The sequence below is a fragment of the Oratosquilla oratoria genome, chromosome 25, assembly GCF_046742065.1.
Source record: "Oratosquilla oratoria isolate Oo_2021 chromosome 25, ASM4674206v1, whole genome shotgun sequence".
In the NCBI taxonomy this organism is placed as follows: Eukaryota; Metazoa; Arthropoda; class Malacostraca; order Stomatopoda; family Squillidae; genus Oratosquilla; species Oratosquilla oratoria.
This window is the reverse complement of record NC_134801.1, coordinates 13894326-13911493: the sequence shown is the minus strand read 5'-3', so window position 1 is coordinate 13911493 and position 17168 is coordinate 13894326. Positions and strand designations below refer to the sequence as shown.

At 43.7% G+C, this 17168-nt stretch overlaps 1 protein-coding gene across 17 annotated transcripts in view; it reads right to left on the bottom strand.

The window, feature by feature from the left end:
* The window catches only part of hts (adducin 1-like protein hts), a 232531-nt gene that overhangs the window by 201869 nt on the left and 13494 nt on the right, over positions 1-17168 (bottom strand). For 2 of the 17 annotated variants that reach the window (XM_076208403.1, XM_076208405.1), the window contains exon 1: positions 10159-10483. The exons of the other annotated variants lie outside the window; for them this stretch is intronic. The gene's annotated coding sequence lies outside the window, so the exon portion shown is untranslated. Of the gene's footprint in view, positions 1-10158; positions 10484-17168 lie in introns of those variants that run through there. 17 annotated transcript variants of the gene reach the window in all.

The window sequence follows — 17168 nt, the reverse complement described above, 5'->3', positions numbered from 1 at the left end:
AAAGACTGTAGCCACCTGGAAACATTTTTGCAAGAGTTTTTAGGCCAGATGCCATCATATTCTCCACCGCGGTCCCTGCCAAAAACACACCAAATATTTAAAAATCGCTAGGAATTGCATATGCGAGACTGGCATTCTATCCTCATGCCCACTCAATCTGGATATCAAAGTGGACACAGGTCAACTTTCAACACCGCTACCTGCTACATACAAATCTGCACGAGGCACCGGCTCGTTTGTGGTTCGTAACAGTTTACACCGCTGACATCCCTTTTTAATCCGCAAAGCAGCCCTTACTAAGGGCCAACAAGTCTGTTGTTGTTTGCACCTCCACGGTTTCCAGTCGTCGCGCGACTTATGTTGGGAGTGACTGTCCGTTTTCTACCCACAGTGAATCACGAGCACTCAACCAAACCTAAACATTCAATATTTCCCACAATCATATGCGTAACAATGCACAGCATTAACTTTGAGCGAAATAGAACTGTTCTTTACAAATTGAACGACTAAGAGTTGAAAAAGTGATAGACGAGAGGTAGTTAACTCCGGGTTTTTATTTTATATGTATAATAATTACAATTTCTATTGCTTTACAGTCGATTTCGTACGACTAACGTGCCAACACACCATTTACTTTTCATATGCGAAGATTACCCTCCAACTGTACTGGAAGTTGGGAGCGTGCGCGCCTACGTTTAATGAACAAGATATTTTTTAATCCAACTTAGATATAGCACAAATTCAAAACAGACATTTTCACGGAGCTGTTAAATACCAATGACGACTTAGACTACATTAAACCGCCCCTCCTCTAAACTACTACTTAGCCTCACTCGGCACCAAGTCACCTTTCGACAAGTCCCTCGACCTCCGAGGGACTTCGCGTGGGGGTAGCGAAGGAACTTGTTCGACCGACTCCCCGCCCCCATCCAACCTTCTTTTGGTTTCAGCGGCTGGCAGGGTGACCCATTCAGGGAGGGAAATCGGCCGCAAATACATGAACCTCCCTTTTATTCTTCGTTACACCAGACAACGATTGAGAAAAAAAACAATAGTTTTAATGGGCGGCCAGAACCATTTTCCTGACCACATCTTTTGTGACTGTGTGTGTGTGTGTGTGTGTGTGTGTGTGTGTGTGTGTGTGTGTGTGTGTGTGTGTGTGTGTGTGTGTGTGTGTGTGTGTGTGTGTGTGTGTGTGTGTGTGTGTGTGTGTGTGTGTGTGTGTGTGTGTGTGTGTGTGTGTGTGTGTGTGTGTGTGTGTGTGTGTGTGTGTGTGTGTCGTGCAAGCACGTGCTGCATCATCGGGACTGTGGGGACCATTGTCTTGCTCACCGTTTGCTGGTCATCTGCACATACGCTGGTAGTTTATGTCTTCCCATTTCTAGTAGGTTTGCCGTGCAAAGGCCTTCACTTGCAGCTAGGCAGTCACCGAGGCCCGGCTCCCCTTCTGCCCCCGCCGCGATACACTCGACTGCTATTCATTTCCTCAAGTTTTCTCCCTAATTGCGGGCCATTCGATTTACATCACCAACCCATTCCCCGGCGCACAGCGCAACACTCCATTCACCTCGGGTGTTTTGGGACTGCTGCCGCGGGAACTGGGGACTCCTCCAGCGTAACATGGAAGCCCTCCTGTGGGTCTACAACATCCCCACCCCCACCCCCGCTTTCCAATGAAGAATGGACATCTTGTGAAACACCATCACAATGGCTCCAACAACTTCCTTCCCCTGACTGGGTCACGTAGGAGTGTCAGTCACCCAAAGAAAACGACCCGATGGCTGCCACAGGTGCGGGTGTTACAGGGTTCCTGGACATGACAAGCACGAAGGAGACTGCAAGAGACCATAAGGCCTACACTAGGCAGTTCCATGCCCATTACCACCTGTCATCCATAAAGTTGTCTAACCGTTTCTTAAAACGACCGATAGTTTCAGCGCTCACTACATGGTTACTAAGTGTCTATTCTATTCGTTGACCATCCAATTGGTAAACCAGTTCTTCCCTATTTCCTTCTTAAATATAAATTTGTCCAATTTAAATATAAAATGTGCCTTCATTTCTGAAGCATCCCAATCACCCATAAGCAGGTGGGGCACATACCAAACACGGCTCAACTCCACAGCCAAATATTACAGATTTACTCTGTATTTTTTTTTTTAAACATTGGCAAGTTCCGGGCTATCTCGGAAGAGTCCACATACTTTTGCTACGTCAACCAAGGGGGCATGGGTTCTTATTACGAACCACTGACAACGTTCTCAACTACTCCAAAACACTAGAAGTGCTTCTTCTACCGTTGAAAACACGGTACAAACAAGTCCGCGCGTCTGATACTTCATGTCCAACATTGAGTGGCGTCTAGGGATGGCGGATGAGCAGCAACCATATACTACATCTATGCATTTCATGACAACAGCAATCTTCGTTCGCAACAATCATACAGTGACAGACAGTCAATGCCCGCCCGCCTCGCTTTCACTTTTCAGACCCTACGAACGCACTGAAGTTCTGAAACAATGGATCCACAGAGAGGCGCACACACCTCAGGGCGCCCTCTAACTCCCGAGAGCAATTTCTATCTAAGAATTCTGCGCCCGCGGGTGAGTGAGCTAGCGAGGGGGGGGGGGAGTATCACGAAACAGGAGACCTTGGAACCAACTGCTCAGCAAAGTAAATCAATAAAAACTCCCCTTTCCTCAAGTCAGACGAACAGACTTGTCATGGGACTGCAGCAGTAACAGCAGAGCCCCGCCAACCTCTCCCCCCACAACGTAACTGCAAGCCGTTACTGTCACCCTTAAGCAAGGAGACGGGTGTGCGGTGTATGTAAAAGTGTCAAATCTAGCGACACCTTTGTGCCACAGGAAAATTTGTTGGTCATTTTTTGACTTGTAGTGACATCTTTCTTTATATATGTATTATGTAAATAATATTAATTTTAAATATTTGCCAAGTATACTGATTTTGTAATTATAATACATAGTGATCACATGAGCAATGTTATCTATCACCAAAGGTTTTTGCCCAAATTATCATATACATTCATGGTGCTAACGGTTCCTATACACAGTTTCTTTCTACAATCTAATAAATCATGACAAAAGGGAGTTTCCTACACGCATTTCATAACCTGCAGCAGCACTTGCATTACCCAGAGATCAGACCATACAAACTTAGGTTCTCTTCCTCCGGGCGAGGCAAGACCCGTCTATCACGAGTCCTGCACGTGTTCCAACACGGCGAATCTCTATTTCTCTCTCTTTACTCTAGAATACAACGACGGAAGCCATTCTTGCCTGCCTTCACTGGCTGTCTGATCCTAGCACTCCACTGCGCATACAAACAACATCGACAAATTCTCTCAAAATATCTCCGCCGGACGGACCTCCCCCCCCTTACGTAAGACCCCTTCCCCCCCTCTCCCCCGGCCAACATTTGGCGCCCCCAGACCCCCGCCCTCCAAGTGACAGTCGGCTGCACCGTCTGACCTCAGCAATGTCTCGCACACTTCAATGTGACTGACAAAACACGTTACAATGTACTCGCCCACAAAATATACACCTCCTCCATTCAATACACCATATCTATTCAGATATCTTCAATGACACACAACACTTGGTTTGTGGGTAAACGTGGGAGTGCGAAGAAGAAGAGGAGGAGGAGGAGGAGGAGGAGGAGGAGGAGGAGGAGGAGGAGGAGGAGGAGGAGGAGGAGGAGGAGGAGGAGGAGGAGGAGGAGGAGGAGGAGGAGGAGGAGGAGGAGGCGGCGGCGGCGGCGTCGTCCCAATTCCCTGGCTCCAGCCAGTTACGCCTGCCGAGCACACAAGCTCCGGTACAATTCTTACATGACACGCCTCGAAGTGAAGACCCCAACAGCCAAAGCCCCAGTGGTCACGGGGGGACTACCTGACCACTAAACGAATGATGGTTGGAGGAGGAGGAGGATATTAAGAGGAGGAATAAAGAAAAATTAAAGAGAAATAACATAGAATAACAGTAGTAGTGGTAGTAACTACTGGTAAAAGGACACACTGCCGCTCGGTACGGGAACTCGTTGCTGCACAAGGGTGCCGAAGTAGAGACGCCCAACTAAATATACCATCAGGCCGCCGGTAGCCAGAACCAAAGTACAATGTGCCAAATTGATACGGGAGGTGGAGGGGCGAAAAGGGGGAACCTAAGAGACGACGCAATGATAAATCCCCACTGTTCTGTCGAAGCACAGGGCCATGCTGCAGGAAAGTCAGAACGGCACAAACCACCATTTCTATGCGCGATGCAATCGGAGAGAAGCAGCGAGTACTTGTGAGAGAACGAACGGGAAATGGGAAGGCGGTAAGGACACTATTCTTTTGGACTGAAGTATACGTGTTTCTATTCTTGCGGACAATGCCATCATCCCACTGCAGTGCGTTATCTTGTATTTTCAATATTGGTTGAAGGAGAGGGACGACATACCCAGCACCTTCCACTGTATCGAGTAGTACAAGAGAGCCCTTTTTTTAGATTACAGGTCCGTCTTGGCACCTCGACCCCAACACGTGGAGGGTTTCCTCACGGCAGCACTAAGGGTTAATTATACAGGTTCTTGGGGGCCCCGACTGGCAACCACACCCAACTTTTGAAAAACACACATTTGTGAAAACGTCTAGTCCAAGGTGCGACCAGGCGATTTTTTCATCCGTCCGACGTACAAAGTGCACTGGGAGGCCGTAAAGCTACACTCATATTTGCTATTGTACGCTAGACTGTGGCTTTCGTCTTCCCTGCGATACGTGCAGCTGTCTGGTCACACCAACTCGCCAAGACCGCTGCTAGTGGAATCAGCTGATCATAACATAAGCCTCATCTCCTTAGCTAAGTGGCACGGACGTTTGATGTTGCAAAGGGCTTCATGCTCACAAACTTTTTCTACGAGACTCTAATAAAGCTTCGCGAGACCACTGAAGTTGACGTGACACGTTTTCGGCCTTGTAAACACGCATTTGTTTTGCCTGCATACAAGGACATTCGAGAACTGAATGGCACATATCCATCGAATTGAAATTTATATTTGGGAGTTTTCTTGTATTGTCTTTTTTATTCTTTAAGAAACCTTGAAAACAGAAATATATTTTAGTTGGATATGTGCTGAATAAACGATAGTTTCTTAGTGCCTCCCACTCGTCTACCGCCATCGCTAGCACTAGATGCTAAGGAAAACAGTCCGTAGGGTTAGCTCAAAACAGCGAGAATCAGTAGCTAGAGCTACCGTATCTCTGGATCCAGCGGTTTCAGAAGCCCGTGTGACCGCGTCTCGCGCCCGCAGTCTGCGGTCTACTGTCTGCGGCCACTTCCAACTTCAGCGGCGAGAAAAGCACTTCACTTCCAACCAAATCTGACCATCTTCGACGAAAACTTCATGTACATGTGGGAAGGGGGGGGGGGATTCGAACCCACAAAGAAAGCGAATGCGAGGCCAGCGCACAAGGGTAAATGTACATTTGATAAAACATGAAGTCTCGGATTTCTACCCACCCAGCTGAATAAAGCAGTCTAGCGTTGTCCGTAACACATATCAACAGAGTGCGGCGTTAAGCCTAGCGCGCACGTGAAGTTCCCCACTTCCACTCGAGAGTCGAGAATAAAGAAACTTTGTGCCTCCTCCCACCAGGAGAAGAGGTCTTCCGAGGTCGCTGGCACTATCTTAAGACACCTGCGAAACGCTCTCCCGCGAAAGAATGTTACGCCCTTCTCTGCGCTACGAAACCAGAGGGCTAAGAAAATCCTGAATACTGAGTATATGTTGTAAAAGATTGCGCGCGCGCGCGTGTGTGTGTGTGTGTAAAAAGCGACGGAGCTGCAACGTGATCCACCCGAGTGTTGGCTTGAGCCTGAAAATGACTTTTTTTTTTTTTACAACAATGTGCTACATGTAGCTCGTACTCCATTGAAGCTTCACAAAAACCTGAGACAATAAAACTAATGAAACGCCCACCATGTACCGTACTTAACACATATTCATATCCCACGCACACTGAATCTCGGCTCCACCTTCTCGCTCTCTTCCCCACTGGTGTTGCAACCTTGGATGGTGTCTAGTTTCGAACGGAGGAAAGAGGGAGGGGGGAGGGTCACTTGCATCCTTGGCGGTCAGCGAAGGCTATGACACTCCACGATTCCTGGAGGCAGCTTCGACTACAGCAACGCCCTTGTGCGTGCTCATTTCAACCAGGGGAAGGTGAGGGGGGGGGGGGAGAGGAGAGGAGAGGGCTGACGGCGTGAGTCACGCACCGCCATCCCCTTCACTCCCGACACTTAATCCTAAATTTCCTGATATACCAAACAAACCACATCACTTTAATTTTTCCACTCTGTAATACTAATCTAACGTTATATGAAATGAATTGGTGCTTAACATAAGTTTCTTTTAAGGTATGATAAATCCTATTGGGGGGGGGGGGGGTCCAAAGCGAGTTCAGCCACAAAAGGCAAGATCCAACACATGCTGCTCATCTTTTAGTTCAGATACTGTAGTATCTCGAATGTTTTAGGCTGGCCCAAAAGGTCCATGGTATAACTTTTCATAGACGATTATAGCTTATCTTGGCAACACGAACTTTTTCCTGCCATAGGTATTCTGCGAATTTCCTGGCCAAGGCACATGACATCAGTTTTATCTAGACATGAAACGTCCAGGGGAGAGGTTAACATGGAACCGAGATCCCACCAAGCCCTCGAATTTCTTACACTGTTCAACCTATAATGACAGAAAGGGGAGGGATTATCATTTGCTTGGGTGTCTATCCAAATGAATTGCAAAACTATGCAAATCTTCCAATTGTATTACACTCAAATGCCTTGGCTGGAGGTTAGTTCCATTCACTGATATCACGGTTGGAATTTTCCTCCACCCGTTTCTCGATTAAATTTATGGCCTAACAGCTTGAGGTCACTATTTATCATCGATTAGCATTTATGTGAAATTATTTCAGACTTTGATGTTAAAATTCACTTTAAAATCCTAAGTACCACTAAATCGGCTTTCTTAGAGAATCGTGATTAAATGCTTAAAGTGTTTGTTGCACGATTTGCTCCTTTAGTACAAGTGTAGCTCTTATTCACCGTGAAGAATGTTCTATTACCAGTATCAAACACCTTCACAGAAAACAACCTTCCAAGAGAACCAAGAACCACAAATACACGACGGTGTTCTGGTCATCATCCAACACCAACACAATATCAGCACATAACAGACCTGGCTATAGTAACCAACTGCCCCATTTGCAACCATCACACCTCATCTTGTACAGCCTAACCCTTCCCACAACCAGACAAAATATTTCTTCCTTGTGTGACATCCAGTCTGATGTCTGTTACTGGTTTCCTATGAGCTGTCGGCATCCTACAGGAGAGACCTGGTGCAACATTGAATGAAGCATCAAAAACCAGATATATTAAATTACACTATTCCTTTGCTGTTGTGGTGCGTGTATGTAGTAGTGTGCTGTGGTGTGTGTGTGTGTGTGTGTGTGTGTGTGTGTGTGTGTGTATAATTTTTTTCCCAAATATCACACCTAGTTAGAAATCAATGAATTCAGCTTGGGCTAGATAAGCTAAACTATTCCAGAAATGATTACATTTGTATGGAGTTACATTTTTTGACATTCTATGGACATTTTATCAACTTTATCACGAAACCTCACGGGCCTCTCTCGTCCCAGATACGGAGACCTCTTATATCACAAATTCCTTTCCTGCTCTATCAAGTCATCCATTCTCTTCCAAAGATGGATGGACAGATGCAACCTTTCTTCATATATTCAATCTGCACGGCTAGGAACAATTCTGACTGATGCTCTTGTATGTTTCACCTTACATGATGACCACGCCGCTGCTGTGTACTGGAATACTCTTGGGCAAATGGGGGATCCTGTGTATTTACCTGATTGTAGTATACCGAAAGTAAACTACATTTACGGGGTCCTGTCTCTTAATCCAAATTATCAAAATCGATTTTAAATTAATGTATTGTTCCAGATTGTACCATATCAGCTCCAAGAGCTATTCTAATTTACACATGGTCAGGTCTAGATTCCATACTCGCTAGTAGATGACGTCACGTTTTAGTGTTGTTATCACTTCGGGCAATGTCGGGTATTTTCGGAAGTTTCCGAAGTCCGATGTGACGGAAGACATTCAGAGGCCCAAATAAAACGCAATATTAGACTTCAAGCTTCTTTTATGGAAGAAAATAAAAATATCAAAACTTTATAAAAAAAAAAAAATCATGTGGAAAGATGAATTATATAATATATAAATATATTACTATTACTGGGTGGACGTTTTTTACATTAAAAAAGTTTGAACTGCTAGGAAAAGACAAGAGACTTGAATTTCTTTTATATAAAAATAGTCTTATTTTTATTTACAGCAGTCTTATTTTTATTTACAGCAGAACAATATTAAAATACATGTATGTGGAAAATCTCAATATTAAAATACATGTATGAGGAAAATCACTTATTCTTATTTACAGCAGCACAATTAAAATGCATGTAGGCCTATACATGTAGGTGGAAAATCTCTACTGGTAAAAACACTATTTTTATTTGCAGCACATTGAGGGCAAGTGTAGTGTCACTGTGCACATTTCCCTGACATCATGCACAGACAGATTTACACAGTTGTTATGATACCATTATTTACAAGAGCTGCAGTCTATCATCAGTTTTCCAGGACGATAGACATGACACAATATTTGGTGATAGTTTCATACCTCTCATTTTGTGGCAGTCTAGCTTTATTGAGTTTTTTGTGGAAACATGGTGAAATCTCCCTTTTCAAGACATACTACAAGGTGTTCCCTCATTTTACTTGCACAGGAACTGATGACGTATACATCCTTGCATATGATCATGTGACGTCATCTACTAGCGAGTATGGAATCTAGACCTGACCTTTACACATGTACGTATGATTCACCATTTTGGATCATGTGCTAAACTCATGATTCACAGATATTCCACACCCAGATGAGATATCAGAGCACATACACACACCAGAGCAACTGCAGTATTATGACGGTTTTTTTCAGTGACGCGTGTACGTGTTTGAATTTACCTCTGTTGTATACAGGCAAGAATCAGTGTTCTTTGCATCATGTCTCCTTGTGTGTGTGTGTGTGTGTGTGTGTGTGTGTGTGTGTGTGTGTGTGTGTGTGCGCGCGCGCGTGCGAGCGCGCCTACTCCCAAACTCCGTTAACCCAAGTGTTCGACAGGTGCCAAAAGCAAGTGCAATAGAACCAAGTTCAACTCGAAACTAGTTCTCTCAAAAACAATTATCAACTGCATTGTTTCACATATTTGTAACATATTACAGCGGCATTGGGACATCTGGCCAACATCTCTACGATGTTGTCTAGATGTCTTGGCCGGCCGGCCGGCCAAAGTACAAAAAACACGTACATAGCAGCGCAGTTCAAACAAATGGTCACAGCCCATTATTAGCTATCTACTATATATCCCCAATTAGGTACCACCAACCTGTCATCATCTTCAATTAGCCACCAACCAAATGTCATCATCCAAATTTAGATACCAGGCGTCGCCAGTCAGAATTGGCCTCCATCCAAGTTACTACTGTGCGCCATGTCTGCTGTTTTGAATTCTGTAAGTTATAATCTGACTCCTAAACCTTCAGCTCACCTCTTGCATTAAGATCAAGAGCAGAAATTAGTTTAAATTTCCAAAATAAAATTAAAACCAGATACACTACTGAAGATGAAGAATGTGCGCCAAACAGAACCATAACTTGCATTGCCTTCCATGACAATTCGTGCAGCTTTAAATCTACTGTATTGTAAACGCGACCTCAAAATGTCCTTTGGCAACGCTCGAACCGACAACTATCGTATTGAAAAAGACCCATAAGAGTTACTGCCAACAAGGAGTGACACAAGACACGGATTTTCACATGCGGCGGTGTGGTTTACGGTAAACTGCTGCGAAACCCCGTGGCGTTCCGTCCCCCACTCGCCACCTTGCTAGTTCGTCTACCATCCGTACAATGAGCCACAGGTCGTGCGGGTTGCTACTCCCACAGGTGTTGTCTAAGCGAGACGCCACACACTGTACCCACCAACTGCGCCACTGCTGAAACCGAAAATAATTCTTACCAAAGTACTCGCGAGGATCCAATCACAAGTTATTCCCGCCTGGTGTAGTGGCCATACACTGGAGCGATGGCAGGGTGTCGGCAAGGCAGGTAAAAAAGTGATGAAGCTACACTACTACTTGACGCGGGGTTGCAAAACCTCCACCCACGACCAGTCACACAATACGACCTCGACAGCCGATGTAAGGCATCAAGGTCCGCTACGTTTACTTGTGTATCCTCATTCAGTTCCGGACTACAACAAATGCAAACTATTACTACTTTGCCAGTAAGGCCCAACCGGCGCGCCTACCACGCACAACCACCAGCAAGACACTGTCTCCATAGCACCGCTGGCTGCAAAGTCGCACCCTCTCCCCCTCACCACACCGCTGCCACCCAATACAGCCAACCCAGCCGCCCGACCGCCACCGCCACCACCCCCAAATTCCCGACCTGCGTATATACATTGGACTCTTCTTTGTCCTACAGTCACATCCTGTAAGGGCACCAGTGCGGGACACATTCCATATTCTGCCCGGTTACCACACACCATCACATGACAAATGAAGATATGGTACGAGACAATATTTACTTGAACGAGCCCCTCCCTTCCTGCCTTTCCGTTCCAAGAAGCAACATTCATCTTTGCAGCCCTTTATAGCTACGACTACACACCACAATTGCTGCTGCTGCCGCCACCTAAACCCCTCCCGCCCTGGCTGACTAAACATGCCTATCCCTATCCATCCGCAGTGTTAGCCGGCCGGCCACTCTCGTCGACCAATGCCAACCTCACTTTTAATTTTCTAATTCTTTAAGCAAGCCCGTGAAAAAAAGCGGCTGTTAAGCACAAAATTCGTCGACTACAAATGTGCACTTCTTTGTCTCGTCCAAAGACACCGTATCAAAGGCATTCGTACGTCAGCCAACGCTGCAGCATCGGGCGGCAGAAGCGGGAATGGACGTCCAGACAACCCAAGTGATCGTACTTTGCAACCGTCGACATATATACCGGTAACCCCACCCCCACACCTACCCCAGCACGCGCCATTGGCACATGTCTTGATGGACCCATTTGTTCTCTTCAATTCTAACGAGATAGTTCCTATAGATGAAGCTCCTTCGCCCGACTCGGCTCATTCAAACGCCAAACACACTGCACTTTCCGTAAGAGGCCGTAAGACTTCATGACGACACACATACAACACACCTTCACCACAATCTTTACTGCAAGCCTTACTCCACCTGAATTCCCAACTCCCCAGTATGGGTCACCCGCATGCAACTAACCCTGTCCATTCAGCAGTAGAGCTGTTAACCCACGCCCCCCCCCTTCCGCCCCAAACAGTGAGGGCACAATGGGATTTAGCCTAAGATCGAGCCTTACGAGGTTCCTCCCTCCTCAGTCTCAGCCCACGAGTCTGCCCATCCCCCATCTCCCCAACTCAGTCGTGCACGACGACCCGCCACCGCTGCACCCGCTCTCCCAAGCACAGCACAGCACAGCAGCTTTAGCGAAGCCCGACTTCCAACTCCAGCCCAACCCGTCCCCGTTTCAGCCGCCACGGAGCCCCACCCACCCCTATCTCAGCCGCCACACATCAGTACAGTGGGCCCCAACTAGAGACCGTCTACACTACACTACACGCAATCATGTACATTCATTTTAAACCATGGCGCTCTCCAAAGAAGCATAACTATTCCTGGAGGAGTAACCATGCCAATCCCTCCAGTCCGCTGCACCCTCATTCATCCTCGAATGAAAAAGTAAAACAGTGGTCCAAACCAGCAAACATCCTCGCACTAAGCCCGCGCTCAAGAGAGGCACCCTCTTAAATAAGTGCCACAGCTGTACATGACCTACTATGAAGAACGCGAGGTATTCACGGATGTAGTGGTGGCAAGGAAGAGGAAAGGAGATAGGGACAAGGTGTGGGGAATAGAGCAACTGTGGGAAACGTAGTGAAGGAAGGGAATAGTTTAACCCTCTAAAGGCAAAGGTTCTATTCTTTCTAACAACATACCCCTATCTGAGAGCTGACACATTGACGATAGTCTAAATACAGTTCTAGTTGCCATTTCGATTAAATGAAAAACCTCAGCAAGGTCACATTTATTGTACTGGTCATGTACAATGGGTGGACAATGATCAGTGATTGACTGATCAATAAACATCCTTATTCAGAATTGTGAATGTCATCATGGTACTAGGGTTCAATAAACCCTTCCTCAATGCTGAAGTACTACCTTACATTATAATCACCACCAGGCAATTTCATTTAGACTGAAAAATGTAACCTTAAAAGCTGACTCTGCATAAGAATCTAAGAGAGCAATGCAATAATTTGATGGGATGGCAAAGAAGAATGGTATGTACATGTAATCAAATACTGTATATGCAACACACATGCAAAGAAATTTGGTAGGAAGAAAAATGGCATTCCTATGAAACAATACACCCCATTATGTGTACCAACTGCAAATTTTTATACAGTCAATACTTTAGGGGCTTTAGTGACCCTTACTGACCGGTCACATGGATTTCTTTATCATCAGGCACTAATCCCCACTCAATCCAGACCTCTCCAAAACTAATTCTTCGGCACAATGTTGTTCACTAGGTTAGAAGCACTAGGTATCCATAACAAAATATAACATCCTCACAACCTCGGCACTGTAACTTTAAGCTGGCAACCAAAAGAGCACTATAATTCTCCTCAATACACTACAATTGTTACAATTCTTATTCATCCCTCTGAATACCTTGGTAACACTGCCTAACTTTACCTAGCTATCATATATAAAAGAACCTTCCAATTGTCCACTGGACAAAACACCCTGAAATACACAGCACAAATATGAGCTCCACTCCTGACGTACAAGACCTTAATATGAAGGCAAATACACTGAAAATACTCCAAACAGATGCAGCAGGATTTAGAAAGCAGAAAGTCATTACAAAAAACTCAAGCACTAACTATGCTTTCACACAGTATCTGAAAAGTGGCTAATGAAATTTAACAGGTAAATGTAAGAGCACTGGGAAAGAGGGAAATGCCTGTTGAGTAAGGGAGAAAGCAGGAGACAGGGGTGAGTGGAGAACAGGTGTGTATGGATAATGCTGTGATGCATGGAAAGGAGTGGGTGGGGGATGGGGAGTAAGGGAGTACATGTGAATGATATTTTGACGCAGCCCCAGGGATTTCTCTTTGCCTTTTCTTCTGCATGAGGGGATGGAGAGGGAGGGGGGACGCCGATTAAATGAAATGCCTTGCTGTGAATGTGCTGTGTCCTGCAACACTGCTTCTGACCAAGGGCAGTGGGTGAGATGCAGGGATGACCCGTCATCCAGGAGGAGCCAAGAAAAGAGGGAGGGAGGGTGGTGAATGGGAGTGGAGTATGTGGGGATGAAATGGGTGGGAGTGGATTATGCCTTTGGTTATGGCTACCTCCCTTGTATGGGGGAAAAACTGTTGGTATACATATGTAAATGTAAGGTTATGCACATAGGTAAAAATAACAATAAGTACAATTACAAGTTATTTGGAAATTCGTTAACAAAAGAGGATAATGAGAAGAATCTTGGTGCAATCATCAGTAATGATCATCTAAGCAGTGTATTTTTTGCCACTGAGAAAGTAAACAAGATTCTAAGACTTATTGCATTATCTTTTGATTTTAAAAGTACATCTATCCTTAACAAGTTATATAAATCATTAGTTCATCCATATTTGGTATATGCTGTATCCGTATGGTCACTGAATCCCATTAACCACTTTGGTACATTGACACCTACCTAGGAGTCATGAGGCACAAGTGGGTACATGAGGATGCAGGCGTCAGTGTCTTTATTATATATATTTTTTTGTAGTTGTATACAAGTTACCCCCAGATTCTGTGAACTGGTTTGATCACATTTTCTGGGTTTATTATTACTCAGAGTAATACAGCAGTAACTTTATGTTTTATAATGCGAGTAATGTGATGCAAATTACATATGGCAGCCGATGCTGCATGCAAGAATTTTAGTACTGAAGTAGTTAAAGACATTGACAGATTGGAAAATATACAACAGCGAGCCACAAAATGGATTCCAAATATCAGAAATACAAAAATCAACTCAAACATATCAATCTACTTTTCCTGAAAAAGCGTAGACTCGGGTGATTTAATACAGGTCTTTTAGATTCCAAAGGGAAACATCAAAAGTGATCAAATTTTCACACCGAATATGAAGCTGACAAGAAATAATGGTCTCAAACTGTCAGGAAGTAGATTTAATTTGAAAGTGGGCAGAAACAACTTTGCCAATCGTGTATTAAATCAACAGAATAAATTTCCTGCAGAGGCTGTGCAATGTAGTAGAGTTAAAAGTTATAGGTATCATTTAGATAAACACCTCAGCTATAAGCCATGATGCTTGCCATTTATCTTAATTATTCATTCATTATTATTATTCATCTGTTTATCTTTTTATGGCAGCATATGCTACCAACCCCCTTGGATGAGGGGCTAGAATGAAGCTGAATATTAAAAAATGTTAAGTCACATTCTTTCTTCCAATATAATTGTAATGGGAGATTTATTTGTACAGGAGGTGAACTGGGAGGGGTGGGAAGCAGGTGGTAAGATTTTTGGAAAATGTTTCACTATTGCAATGAATAACAATAACCCAAATGGGTCAAGGATATGACACGAGGAGACAACACTCCAGCAAGGTTGGAATTTCTTAATAAAGACCCCAACATGTCCCATGAGAAAGTTATCATGCAGTACTTAAATTTTGGTTGATGTTTGAAGATACAGAATTGGGAAAGAAATCCAGAGAATGTATATCAAATTTCAAAGAAAACAAATTTCACAGATTTGAAATAGGAATTATTTCTAAACCTTTACTGCTCTAATTATTTTCAGCTTGGAATTTGTCATTAATTTTCTTGAGTCTGACAAGTTAAACACCATATGAGGACAGAGCCTTTATTTGTACGACATTTCGCTTATTACAGCTTTTTCAAGTACAAGTTGAGATACATATGCTTGAGATTAAATAAGGGGAAAGGAGGGAATGTTCCCTCCTTTCCCCTTATTTAATCTCAAGCATATGTATCTCAACTTGTACTTGAAAAAGCTGTAATAAGCGAAATGTCGTACAAATAAAGGCTCTGTCCTCATATGGTGTTTAACTTGTCAGTCTTGTCAGGAACTGCTACTTTCATGAAAATTAATTTTCTTGTCACATATTTACCCCTATCAATGATATGGGTGGGAGTGGTTACATGTCTTTTGACTTAGCTACCTCCCTTACATGGAAACCCTTGATATATAGATATATAGACCAGACCCTTATATTTCTTGAACAAGGGAGTGCATATCAGAACCATCCAGATGATGATGTGGCCAACACAGCTCCCAGAAATAAAGACAGCAAAATACCAGGTCATATCAGTGATCTATTAGGGAGATATGAGAAGTCAATTTTGTATGTAACGCAAGTGACTCTTTACCATGACATCAGTCTCACCCTATATCATTCTGTTTTTTTAGTTAGGTCTGCATATTATTCCAATACACAGTCACAAATAAGTTATTCTGAGATACTAATTTGAATTGAGTACTGGAATGGAATGGCCCCACATCGGGCATGCCATTTGTCATTTTACACATTTATATGCATTTCACTAACCCTACCCATAACTCCTCCCTCTATAAGCTGATAGCACTTAATATGGTCCTGTCACATGGTGATGTTTTTGATTAACCCACATTTTAATATTCATTGTCTCAAAATCCAGCCAATCACTTTTATGAGCACATTTCCAATCAAGCATTTATTATTGCTACAATAGTATCAAATGAACACGAGATGACCTTCTTGGAGGACCTCAACATCTGTGCAATCATGAATACGTGGATATTGCACTAGTGATTATGAAAATACTTTTCTCAAGTGGTGTCAATTTGGGCATTGGAAATTGATCACATTTCTGAACTTAAAGTTGATAAATGAATACAATAATAAGACCTTGCTGCATTGCTTCTGACCCAGGGAAGTGGGCAGGATACAGAGATACCCATCATCCATGAGGAGCTAAGATGAGAGGGAGGAAAAGGTGTTGGATGGGAGTGGAATGGGTGGGGTTGGGTATATGCCTTTTGACTTCAGTGACCTCCCTGGTAAGAGGGAAAAAGTCCTTGCCTTGGTATATAGATAGAAAACATGTGAGGAGTATTCATGAACCTACTTTGATTTTTTCTATTTCTTTTTAAGAACATACTGGTGGTCCTGGAACAATTAAGTGAAGCTGTATTATTTGCCCCAGCTAGGTAACATACATCCCACAAGGGTTGGGGGTGAAAAAGGCTCACTGTGGAGTCCAGGGGTAAAAGGTCCCATGGATAACACAATTAGGTCTGGTTATGCTTGGTCATTTGAAGAAATACAATGTTTATTTATACTGGAAATGATTTTGCCCATTTCCCCAATCCAAAACCCCAACTTTCCAACAATATCCCTAGATTGTTGAGGTACAGGGTGGAAAGTGAATACAAAACAAGTAATCTGCAGTAGAAATGTTACGTTAATTCAAAACCAAAAAACCACAAGAAAATAAATTTTTACCTCCAAAGGAAAATTGGTGCCCTAGTAAAAATGACCAAAACCACATTTGCACATGACTTTTTTTTTTATAATCTTACATGATGGGGAAATTTATTCTTTCATACAGTCTTCTTCCTCTTGAAAAGAAACCAAAAAGTTAACTGTCTCAATACCGTAAGTATAAATGCTGAAACATGGATGATTATAGGACAATATCTATAACAAGTTGAACACATACTGTACATTACAAGTGGGACCAATGGTACCTGCAAGAGGATCCTACAAGAGTGAATCCTCTCCCAATTGCACAACTTCAAAAATCAAGACCGTCACCTTTATCTGGAGGTGCAACCCTGAGAGTCTGACACTTTTCAGCTCAGGAGAGTTGACAAATGGAATCTACTTACTTTCCACTATTATAAACTAATGAC